Source organism: Salvelinus sp. IW2-2015, unplaced genomic scaffold (assembly GCF_002910315.2).
Source record: "Salvelinus sp. IW2-2015 unplaced genomic scaffold, ASM291031v2 Un_scaffold2439, whole genome shotgun sequence".
Taxonomy (NCBI): domain Eukaryota; kingdom Metazoa; phylum Chordata; class Actinopteri; order Salmoniformes; family Salmonidae; genus Salvelinus; species Salvelinus sp. IW2-2015.
In genome coordinates, this window is record NW_019943760.1 from 24,107 (window position 1) to 35,974 (window position 11,868).

At 43.1% G+C, this 11,868-nt stretch overlaps 1 pseudogene; it reads left to right on the forward strand.

The window, feature by feature from the left end:
• The window catches only part of LOC112073966 (cGMP-dependent 3',5'-cyclic phosphodiesterase-like), a 50,590-nt pseudogene that overhangs the window by 20,509 nt on the left and 18,213 nt on the right, over window positions 1–11,868 (forward strand).

Below are 11,868 nucleotides of genomic sequence, written 5' to 3' on the forward strand. Positions count from 1 at the left end.
ATCCCTTCAGATGACCAGCGGAGAAGTATACACCCACCTTCCAACACTACTAGTCTGTTCCCGGCAAGATGACCAGCTGGAGAAGTATACATCCACCTTCCAACATACTAGTCTGTCCCTTTCACGATGACAGCGGGAGAAGTATACATCGCTGCTGCGTGACTTTTCTCGTCGTTTTGAGGATTTCAAAGTTTTGGAAAATGAATGCTATTGGTTCCTCTCCTTTCACCTTCAATGTGGATAACACTCCCTCTGACTGCAACTTGAGCTTATCAATCTTCTATCTGGTGCAGTGATTGGAGAACTATTCAAAACAATGACACTACGAGGTCTATGCATCTCTCGATAAATAAAACTTTCCAAGATTAGGAGTCATGCTCAGAAGATGTTTGTACAGTTTGGGTCAACCTGTGTACTGTATGTGAACAGACATTTTCAGTGATGAAATATAACAAGTCAAGCCACAGATCATCTCTTACTGATTTCTACCTCTCAGCAATCCTGCTCATAGCGACATCAGAAACTATACCTGACTCACTGCTCTAGTCAATGTCCATCAGAGACTTCACTCCTCACACTGTAGTTAAATGTAATGTTGAGCTCTCTCTCGTCTTGTGTTTTTTACAACCCGTTAACAAGAGTGCTGCCGTGGTGCTGAAGGCACAGTGTTCTTTTCCCTCGTGTAGTTCACTGCATGTTTCATCATGAAAACCTACCAAAAGGAGAACACGGATGTGGTTTATTCTGTGCATGTTAAAACAGGAAATAAGTAGCATTTCTGGACGTGATTACAGTAGATATATCTGTCAACACAGTCATACACATCATGTCTAATCCTGTAATATGATTCCAGCCCGCTATGGACAAAAATATATTCTAATGTTGCCCTCCATGGCCCGATGGTGGTGTGTAAATGAGGCTGGGTTCAGCACTGTCATGGATGGTGGTGTAGATGAGGCTGGTCTGTCAGGCTATAGATGGGGTGGAGATGAGGCTGGGTCTAGTCAGGCTATAGATGGGGTGTAGATGAGGCTGGCTAGTCAGGTTATGGAGGGTAGTGTAGATGAGGCTGGGTCTAGTCAGGCTATAGATGGGGTGGATGAGGCTGGGTCTAGTCAGGCTATAGATGGTGGGTAGATGAGGCTGGGTCTAGTCAGGCTATGGATGGTGGGTAGATGAGGCTGGGTCTAGTCATGTCATGGATGGTGTGTAATGAGGCTGGTCTAGTCAGGCTATAGATGGTGGTGTAGATGAGGCTGGGTCTAGTCATGCTATAGATGGGTGTGATGAGGCTGGGTTAGTCATGTCATGGATGGTGGTGTAGATGAGGCTGGTCTATCAGGCTATAGATGGGGTGTAGATGAGCTGGTCTAGTCAGCTATAGATGGTGGTGTAGATGAGGCTGGGTCTAGTCATGCTATAGATGGTGGTGTAGATGAGGCTGGGTCTAGTCAGGCTATAGTGGTGGTGTAGATGAGGCTGGTCTAGTCAGGCTATAGATGGGGGTGTAGATGAGGCTGGGTCTAGTCATGTCATGGATGTGGTGTAGATGAGGCGGGATGAGGAGAGTATAGTGGGGAAGTGTAAGAGAAGTGGGGGGAGGAGGAGGGTGTCATGCAGAAGAGGAAAAAGGGGAGAAGAAAGGAGGTGGGAGGGGAGAGGCTGATGTGGTCAAAGCACAAGGAACCTTTGCCTGGTGCTCGGGGAGGCCCCGACTAGAGAGTAAGGCAGGTGGTCAAGATAGGAGATGGAGATGAGGAGGAAGAAGGTGAGTCTGAGAAGAAGACGATGAGAGGCTTTCTTTTCAGACTCCTCCTCAATGGTCCAGAGCTGACAGCCACTCAGGCAGAGGGTCAAAGTACACAGTGAGGACCGTCAAGGTTACTGAATTGAGACTAAAGGGAAAAAGTTTAATTGTGAAGCCTTTTTTTTTGCAATCCGGAAAGTTTATAAATCAGTACAACACGCTAGAAAAATGAGGGCATGGTGTCCTCTCACCCAGGAAACGTTTAGGTTGGAATGAGTCACAACAGTGTGTAAAGGTCGACCTCAGACACTGATTAGATGAATAATTGTTTTCTGGCACTGGGCTTTTTGAGCTTTCTGGTCTCTTTTCTTGCTGGCTTTTCTTCCACTTCTTATGGAGACTCTTCAGGTAGCTCGCTTAACTTCTTATGGCAGGTGGACGGTAGCGTACCACTGCCAACATCCGGTGAAATTGCAGAGCGCGAAATTCAAACTACAGATTATAAATATTTAACTTTCATAAAATCACAAGTGTAATACATCAAAATAAAGCTTAACTTCTTGTTAACTTCTCTGCGCCTACGAATCCCGAATCACTTTCCTAAACAACCGCTAGAATTGCAGGGCGCCAAATGCAAAAATATTACTAAAAATATATTATAATCATGCAATCACAAGTGAAATATACCAAAACACAGCTTAGCTTGTTAATCCACCTATCGGTGTCAGATTTTGAAATATACCTACAGCGAAAGAAATCCAAGCTTTTGTGAGGTAGCAATCAATGCTACAACAGCTACCCAAATTAGCATGGTCACGAAAGTCAGAAAAGCAATAAAATGAATCGCTTAACTTGATCATCTTCGGATGTTGCACTCACGAGACTCCCAGTTACACAACAACTGTTTTTTGTTCGATTAATAACAACAACAAAAAACTCTGTGGAGTGTACGCTTAAAGTGGTCCTATGGACAATACTCCAATCTCCGCTGTGGAGCTTTGCAGCTCCTTCAGGTTATCTTTGCGCTTTTGTTGCCTCTGTGACTTATGCCCTCCTTGCCTGGTTCTGTGAATTTTGGTGGGCAGCCCTCTCTTGCAGGTTTGTTATGTGCCATATTCTTAAATGTTTTAATAATGGATTTAATGGTGCTCCATGGTTTCAAAGTTTGGATATTTTTTATAACTCAACCCTGATCTGTACTTTCTCACAACTTTGTCCCTGACCTGTTTGGAGAGCTCCTTGGTCTTCATGTGCCGCTTGCTTGGTGGTGCCCCTTGTTTAGTGTGTTGCAGACTCGGTGGCCTTTCAGAACGGTGTATATATACTGAGATCATGGACAGATCATGTTGACACTTAGATTGCACACAGGTCGACTTTATAAACTAATTATGTGACTTCTGAAGGTAATTGGTTGACCAGATCTTATCAGGGCTTCATAGCAAAGGGGGTGAATACATATGTACGCACCACTTTTCCGTTTTTGGGTGGGAATTTTTTTAAATATTTATTTTTCTAATTTCACTTCACCATTGGGACTATTTTGTGTATGTCCATTACATGAAATCCAAATAAAAATCCATTCAAATTACAAGTGCAAGAAATAGGAAAAATGGGGAGGAATATTTTGCAAGGCACTGAGGGATTTAAGTTCTATAAATTATAACAAGTTGCAGATGTTTCAGGAGATATGGTAATGTTGTGTGGATGTCTGTACAGATGTTTCAGAGATATGGTATGTTGTGTGGATGTCTGTTACAGATTTTCAGGAGATATGGTATGTTGTGTGATGTCTGTACAGATGTTTCAGGAGATATGTATGTTGTGTGTTGTCTGTACAGATGTTTCAGGAGATATGGTATGTTGTGTGGTTGTCTGACAGATGTTTCAGGAGATATGGTATGTTGTTGGATGCTGTACAGATGTTTCAGGAGATAATGTATGTGTGGATGTCTGACAGATGTTTCAGAATATGTGTGGTGATGTCTGTACAGATGTGGAAGATGGGTTGATATACGGTTATAGAAGTGGTGAGGTTTTGGTTATTGTGATTGTGTGTTTGTTTTTATTGTGGGTAGAGGGGCAAAGTGAGTATGCAGTACAGGGATATTTGTTTTTTAAAGGGGGTTTTAATGAAAAGTTTTAACCTCACTAGGGTATTGTGGAGGTAGCGTCCCTCCTCGTCAACAGCAGTGAAAACTGCAGGGCACCAAATTCAAAACAACAGAAATCCCATAATTAAAATTCCTCAAACATACAATATTTACACAATTTTAAAGATAAACTGTTGTAAATCCAGCCACAGTGTCTGATTTCAAAAAGGCTTACGACAAAGCACACCAAACGATTATGTTAGTCAGAGCCAAGTCACAGAAAAACACAGCCATTTTCCAGCCAAAGAGAGGAGCACAAAAAGCAGAAATAGAGATAAAATGATGATGATCTTCATCAGATGACACTCATAGGACTTCATGTTAGACAATACATGTATGTTTTGTTCGGTAAAGTTCATATTTAAATCCAGAAATCTGAGTTTACATTGGCACGTTACGTTCAGAAGTTCCAAAACATCCGGTGATTTTACAGGTAGCCACATCAATTTACAGAAAATACTCAAAAAAAACATTGCTACAAGATACAACTGTTATGCATGGAATTTTAGTTCCACTTCTCCTTAATGCAACCGCCTGTGTCAGATTTTTTTTTTAAACTTTACGGAAAAAGCACACCATGCAATAATCTGAGTACAGCGCTCAGAGACCAAAACAACCCAAACAGATATCCGCCATGTTGTGTAGTCAACAGAAGTCAGAAATAGCATTATAATATTCACTTACCTTTATGATCTTCATCAGAATTCACTCCCAGGAATCCAGTTCACAATAAATTTTGTTTTGTTCGATAATGTCCCTCATTATGTCCAAATACCCTCTTTTTGTTGCGCGTTTAGCCCAGTAATCAAAATCATGAGGCGCGATTACTAGGTGCAGACAAAGTCAAAAGGTCCTTACAGTCCGTAGAAACATGTTAAACGATCTAAAGAATCAATCTTAAGGATGTTTTTAACATAAATCTTCAATAATGTTCCAACCGGAGAATTCCTTTGTCTGTAAATTGCAATGGAACGCAAGTTAACTATCACGTGAACGCGCTTGTCAGCTCATGCCTCTCGGCAGGACTTCTGACTCAATCCCCTCTCATTCGCCCCCACTTCACAGTAGAAGCCTCAAACAAGGTTCTAAAGACTGTGACATCTAGGGAAGCATTAGGAAGTGCAATATGACCCCATATTGTGTATTCGACCCCATATTGTGTATTCGATAGGCAAGAGTTGAAAACACAAACCTCATATTTCCCACTTCCTGGCAGGTCTTTGCCTGCCATATGAGTTGTGTTATACACACAGACATCATTCAAACAGTTTTAGAAACTTCAGATGTTTTTCTTTCCAAATCTACTAATTATAGCAATTCTAGCTTTCATGGCTGAGTAGCAGGCAGATTAATTTAGGCACCTTTTATCCAAAATTCCCAATGCTGCCCCCTACCCTAGTGAAGTTAATGAAATGAGGATGTATCATTAAAGAAAAACAAAACATCTAAAAAGTCTCTCTCTCACCCCTCCCTGCTCTCCCTCTAGAGGAGTGTAGACAAGCTGTCCAGTATGCTGAGGCACGAGATGAGTACCGTCTCATCGCTGACGTGCTCGTCTGCGTGTCCCTGTGGTCAGCAGAGCCACTGGCCAGGTGGTTGCACTAGCCTGCGCCTCAACAAGCAGGGAGACAAAGGTGAGACACGCAACACACACACACACACACACACACACACCACACACACACACACGTGAGGGAATGCTGTCTAATAGACCTCTGTGTTCAAGAGATAACAGAACAGCTCCAGTGGCAGAGCCAATGAGAGCATGAGCACCCTCAGGTGCCGACCAGACGATGCCCCATTAATCAATATGTTTGAGTGTTTCTCCACAAGCCCCAAACAACAGGAGTTTCAAACCTGCCCTGGATACACATTGCCAACACACACGTACGCCAAGCCAACACACCAACTGCCAACTCAGCAGACATTCTCAAGGGGCTCTCTCACACACACACCAACACACACACCACACACACCACACACACACACACACACACACACACACACACACACACACACACCACACACACACACACACACACACACACACACACACACCACACACACACACACACACACACAGTGTGACAGAGAGGGAGGTGAAGTATGCTAAGGACAGCAGTAATCCCAGTAAGCTCTCTGCTGACGTTTGGCTCTAGACTCTGAAAACATTTATCTTCCTCCTTCTGTCATATCTCTTTCTCTCTCACTTCCTCCTTCTTCTTTTTCCCTTCCTCGTTCCTGCCTCTTCCTGTCTGGTCCTGCCTCTCTTTTCTTTAAGTTAAGATGATACATTTCTAATCGTATTATAGTGGCTGGAGATTAAAGGCACTCATCTCTTCCTTTCAAAGAGTTATTACCCCTCAACACAACATATCCACACACCACACACACACACACACACACACACACACACACACACACACACACACACGCACACACACACACACACACACACACACACACACCACACACACACACACACACACACCACACACAGTGACAGGATCTCATGCTAGAATCTGAGAGGGAACTCCACCCAGTATCCTCAGATGGTGGCGCTAATGATAGGGCTGACTACAGTCTCCATAGTAACACTGACAGACTGATATATGAAATTATTAGTGAACCTGCTGACGACGACATCTCTCCAGCTATAGCGCGTTCTGGCTTACACTGCACGTACACTCTCCACACATGCACCCGTCCGTGTTGTTGCTCAGAGATGTAATTCTGTAAAGCCCGAGTAATAGAGGAATATAACTCATCCCTCCATACGTCAAGCGTTCACTACATAACTCCCCTACATATCCAGATCTGTCAGTGGTTACTATGAGACTGTAGCAGCCCTTATCATAGCCCCCACTGAGAGTACTATGGGATTGTCTTCCTCTCAGATTCTAGCCAAGATCCTGTCACTTGTGTGGTGTGTGGTTGTGTGTGTGTGTGGTGTGGGTGGTGTGTGTGTGTGTGTGTGCGTGTGTGTGTGTGTGTGTGTGTGCTGTGTGTGTGTGTGTGTGCTGTGTGTTGTGTGAAGGGGGAGGGTAACACTCTTTGAAAGGAAGAGGATGAGTTGCCTTTAATCTCCAGCCACCACTATAATATCGATAAGAACATGTATTCATCTATAACTAACAGAGAAAGAGAGGCAGAGCCAGACCAGACCAGGAAGAGGCAGGAACCAGGAGGAAGCGGAAGAAGCAGAGAGACTGAATGGCCAGAGTTAGAAGAGATAGATGACAGAAGAGAAGATTAAAATGTTTTCAAACTTGGACCGTCTAGAGCTCAAAAACGTCAAGCAGAGCAGAGCAGCTACCTGGGTATACTCTATAGTCCTTAAGCAACTACTTCACCTCCCTCTCTGCACACTGGTGTGTGTGTGTGTGAGATGTTTGTTGGATGATGTCGTGTGCTGTGTTGTGTGTGTGTGTGTTGTGGATTGTGATTGTGTGTAAGATGTGTGGATCTGATGGTGTTGTGTGTTGATGTGCGTTAGCAATGTGCTTGGTGTTGGTGCTGACGTTGTGTGTTGTGGTGGAAGATGCCCCTTGAGAATGTCTGCGGAGGTTGGCCATTGGTGTGTTGGCTTGGCGTACCCTATCCGTGTTGTGTTGGCAATGTTTATCCAGGGCAGGTTTGAAAACTCCTGTGTTGGGGCCTGTGGAGAAACACTCAAAACATATGATATTAATGGTGGCATTCGTCTTGTGCTGGCACCTGAGGGTGCTCATGCCTCTCATTGGCCCTCTGCCAACTGTAGCTGTTCTGTTATCTCTTGAACCACAGAGGTCTATTAGACAGCATTCTCCTCACCTGTAGTGTGTGTGTGATGTGTGTGTGTGTGTGTGTGTGTGTGTGTGCGTGTCTCACCTTTGCCTCCCCTGCTTTGTTGAAGCGGCAAGGCTGTGCCAACCACCTGTGCCAGTGGCTCTGCTACCACAGGGACACACAGCAGATCGAGGCACAACCTCACTGTCCTAGCATTGACTGCGAAGCTGTCTTACACTCCATTCCTAGAGGGATCGAGACACGGAAGAGGGTTGAGAGAGAACGTTTTTAGATGTTTGTTTTTCCTTTAATGATACATCCTCATTTCATTTAACTTCACTAGGCGGTATGGGGCAGCATTGGGAATTTTGGATGAAAAGCGTGCCTAAATTAATCTGCCTGCTACTCAGCCGATGAAAGCTAGAATTTGCATATAATTAGTTAGATTTGGAAGAAAAACACTCTGAAGTTTCTAAAACGTTGAATTATTCTGTGTGTATAACACAACTCATATGGCAGGCCAAAAGACCTGCCAGAAGTGGGGAAAATATGAGGTTTGTAGTTTTTCCAACTCTTGGCCTTATCGAATACCACAATATGGGATCGAATACACAAATATGGCGTCATATTGCACTTACCTAATGCTTCCACTAGATGTCAAAACACGTCTTTTAGAACCATTGTTTGAGCTGTCTACTGTTGAAGTGGGGCGAATGAGAGGATTGAAGTCAGGAAGTCTGGCCAGAGAGGCATGAGCTGACGAAAGCGCGTTTACGTTGATATTAACTTGGCAGCTTCCAATTGACAATTTTACAGGACAAGGAATTTTCGCGGTTGGAAACATTAATTGAAGATTTATTGTTAAAAACATCCTTAAGATTGATTCTTGTAGTCGTTGTTTACATGTTTCTTACGACTTAATCGAACCTTTTGGACTTTGTCTGCACCTAGTAATGCGCGCCTCATGAATTTTTGTGATTACGTTGGGGCTAAAAAACAACGCAAACAAAACTAAGGTATTTGGACATAAATGAGGGACATTATCGAACAAAACAAACATTTTTGTGGAACTGGATTTCCTATGGAGTGCATTTGCTGATGAATGCTATCATGTCAAAGGTGAAGTGATAATAATTTTATAATCTTACATTATCTGACTATCTGATGACTACACTAAAACATGCGGATTATCTGTTTGGGTCTTGTTTGGTCTCTCTGAGCGCCCTGTACTCAGATTATCATGTCATGGTATGTGCTTTTTCGTAAAGTTTAAAAAAAAATCTGACACAGCGGTTTTGCATTTAAGAGAAGTGGAACTAAAATTCTATGCATAAACAGTTGTTCTTGTTAAGCAATGTTTTACTTGAGTATTTCCTGTAAATTTTGATTGCCAACCTGTACCAAATCACCGTAAGGAGTTTTTTGGAACTTCTGAACGTAACTCGGGCCAATGTAAACTCAGATTTCTGGATATAAATATAACTTTACCCGAAAACCAAACATACATGTATGTCTAACATGAAGTGCCTATGAGTGTCATCTGATGAAAGATCAGTTCATCATTTTATCTCTATTTCTGCTTTTTGTGACTCCTCTCTTTGGCTGGAAAATGGCGGTGTTTTCTGTGACTTGGGCTCTGACCTACATATATCTTGTGTGCTTTGTCGTGTAAAGCCTTTTGTTGAAATCAGACACTGGGGCTGGATTTACAACAAGTTATCTTTTAAAAATCTGTAAGAATACTTGTATGTTTGAGGAATTTAATTATCGGGATTTTCTGTTGTTTTGAATTGGTGCCCTGCAGTTTCACTGCTGTTGACGAGGGGGACGCTACCTCCCAACATACCCTAGTAGGTTAAAAACTTGTTCATTAAAACCCCCTTTTAAAAAACAAATATCCCCTTGTACTGCCATACTGCAACCTTGCCCCTCTACCCCCACAATACAAACAACACCACACATCACAATAACAATCTCACCATTCTATAACCGTATATATCCAACCGCATCTTCCACATCTGTCAAACATCACCACAAACATACCATATCTCCTTGAAACACTGTACCAGACATCCAACAACATACCATAATCTCAAACTGAAACATCTGTACAGACATCCACACAAACATTAACCATATCTCCTGAAACATCTGTAACAGACAACCACACAACATACCAATCTCCGAAACAGTGCTTTACAGACAACCACACACAACATATCTTCCTGAATCTCCTTAATGCAACCGCTGTGTCAGATTTTTTTTTAAACTTTACGGAAAAAGCACACCATGCAATAATCTGAGTACAGCGCTCAGAGACCAAAACAACCCAAACAGATATCCGCCATGTTGTGTAGTCAACAGAAGTCAGAAATAGCATTATAAATATTCACTTACCTTTGATGATCTTCATCAGAATGCACTCCCAGGAATCCCAGTTCCACAATAAATGTTTGTTTTGTTCGATAATGTCCCTCATTTATGTCCAAATACCTCTTTTTTGTTTGCGCGTTTAGCCCAGTAATCAAAATTCATGAGGCGCGATTACTAGGTGCAGACAAAGTCAAAAGGTTCCGTTACAGTCCGTAGAAACATGTTAAACGATCTAAAGAATCAATCTTAAGGATGTTTTTAACATAAATCTTCAATAATGTTCCAACCGGAGAATTCCTTTGTCTGTAAAATTGCAATGGAACGCAAGTTAACTATCACGTGAACGCGCGTTGTCAGCTCATGCCTCTCTGGCAGACTTCTGACTCAATCCCCTCTCATTCGCCCCCACTTCACAGTAGAAGCCTCAAACAAGGTTCTAAAGACTGTTGACATCTAGTGGAAGCATTAGGAAGTGCAATATGACCCCATATTGTGTATTCGACCCCATATTGTGTATTCGATAGGCCAAGAGTTGAAAAACTACAAACCTCATATTTCCCACTTCCTGGCAGGTCTTTGCCTGCCATATGAGTTGTGTTATACACACAGACATCATTCAAACAGTTTTAGAAACTTCAGAGTGTTTTCTTTCCAAATCTACTAATTATATGCAAATTCTAGCTTTCATGGCTGAGTAGCAGGCAGATTAATTTAGGCACGCTTTTCATCCAAAATTCCCAATGCTGCCCCCTACCCTAGTGAAGTTAATGAAATGAGGATGTATCATTAAAGAAAAACAAAACATCTAAAAAGTCTCTCTCTCACCCTCTCCCTGTCTCTCCCTCTAGGAGGAGTGTAGACAGCTGTCCAGTATGCTGGACAGTGAGGTGTCCTCTCTGCTGTGTGTCCCTGTGGTCAGCAGAGCCACTGGCCAGGTGGTTGCACTAGCCTGCGCCTTCAACAAGCAGGGAGGACAAAGGTGAGACACGCACACACACACACACACACACACACACACACACACACACACACACGGTGAGGAGAATGCTGTCTAATAGACCTCTGTGTTCAAGAGATAACAGAACAGCTCCAGTGGCAGAGGGCCAATGAGAGCATGAGCACCCTCAGGTGCCGACCAGACGATGCCCCATTAATCAATATGTTTGAGTGTTTCTCCACAGCCCCAACAACAGGAGTTTCAAACCTGCCCTGGATACACATTGCCAACACACACGTACGCCAAGCCAACACACCAACTGGCCAACTCAGCAGACATTCTCAAGGGGCTCTCTCACACACACACACACACAACGTGACAGCACACAACACACAGAGCACATTTGGCTCGAACAGCACACATCATACACACCACACACCATCATGATCCACACATCTTCACGACACACATCCAACACAAACTCCACACACACACACACACACACAACACACACACACACACACACAACACACATACAAACCCGACACACACAGTGTGACAGAGAGGGAGGTGAAGTATTGCTAAGGACAGCAGTAATCCCAGTAAGCTCTCTGCTGTACGTTTTGGCTCTAGACTCTGAAAAACATTTATCTTCTCCTTCTGTCATATCTCTTCTCTCTCACTTCCTCCTCATCTTCTTTTTCCCTTCCTCTGTTCCTGCCTCTTCCTGTCTGGTCCTGCCTCTCTTTTCTCTTGTTAGTTATAGGGATTGATACATGTTCTTAATTCGTATTATAAGCGTGGCTGGAGGATTAAGGCAACCTCATTCTCTTCCTTTCAAAGTAGTTATACTCCCCTCAACAACACATTCACAACAACACACATCACACAAT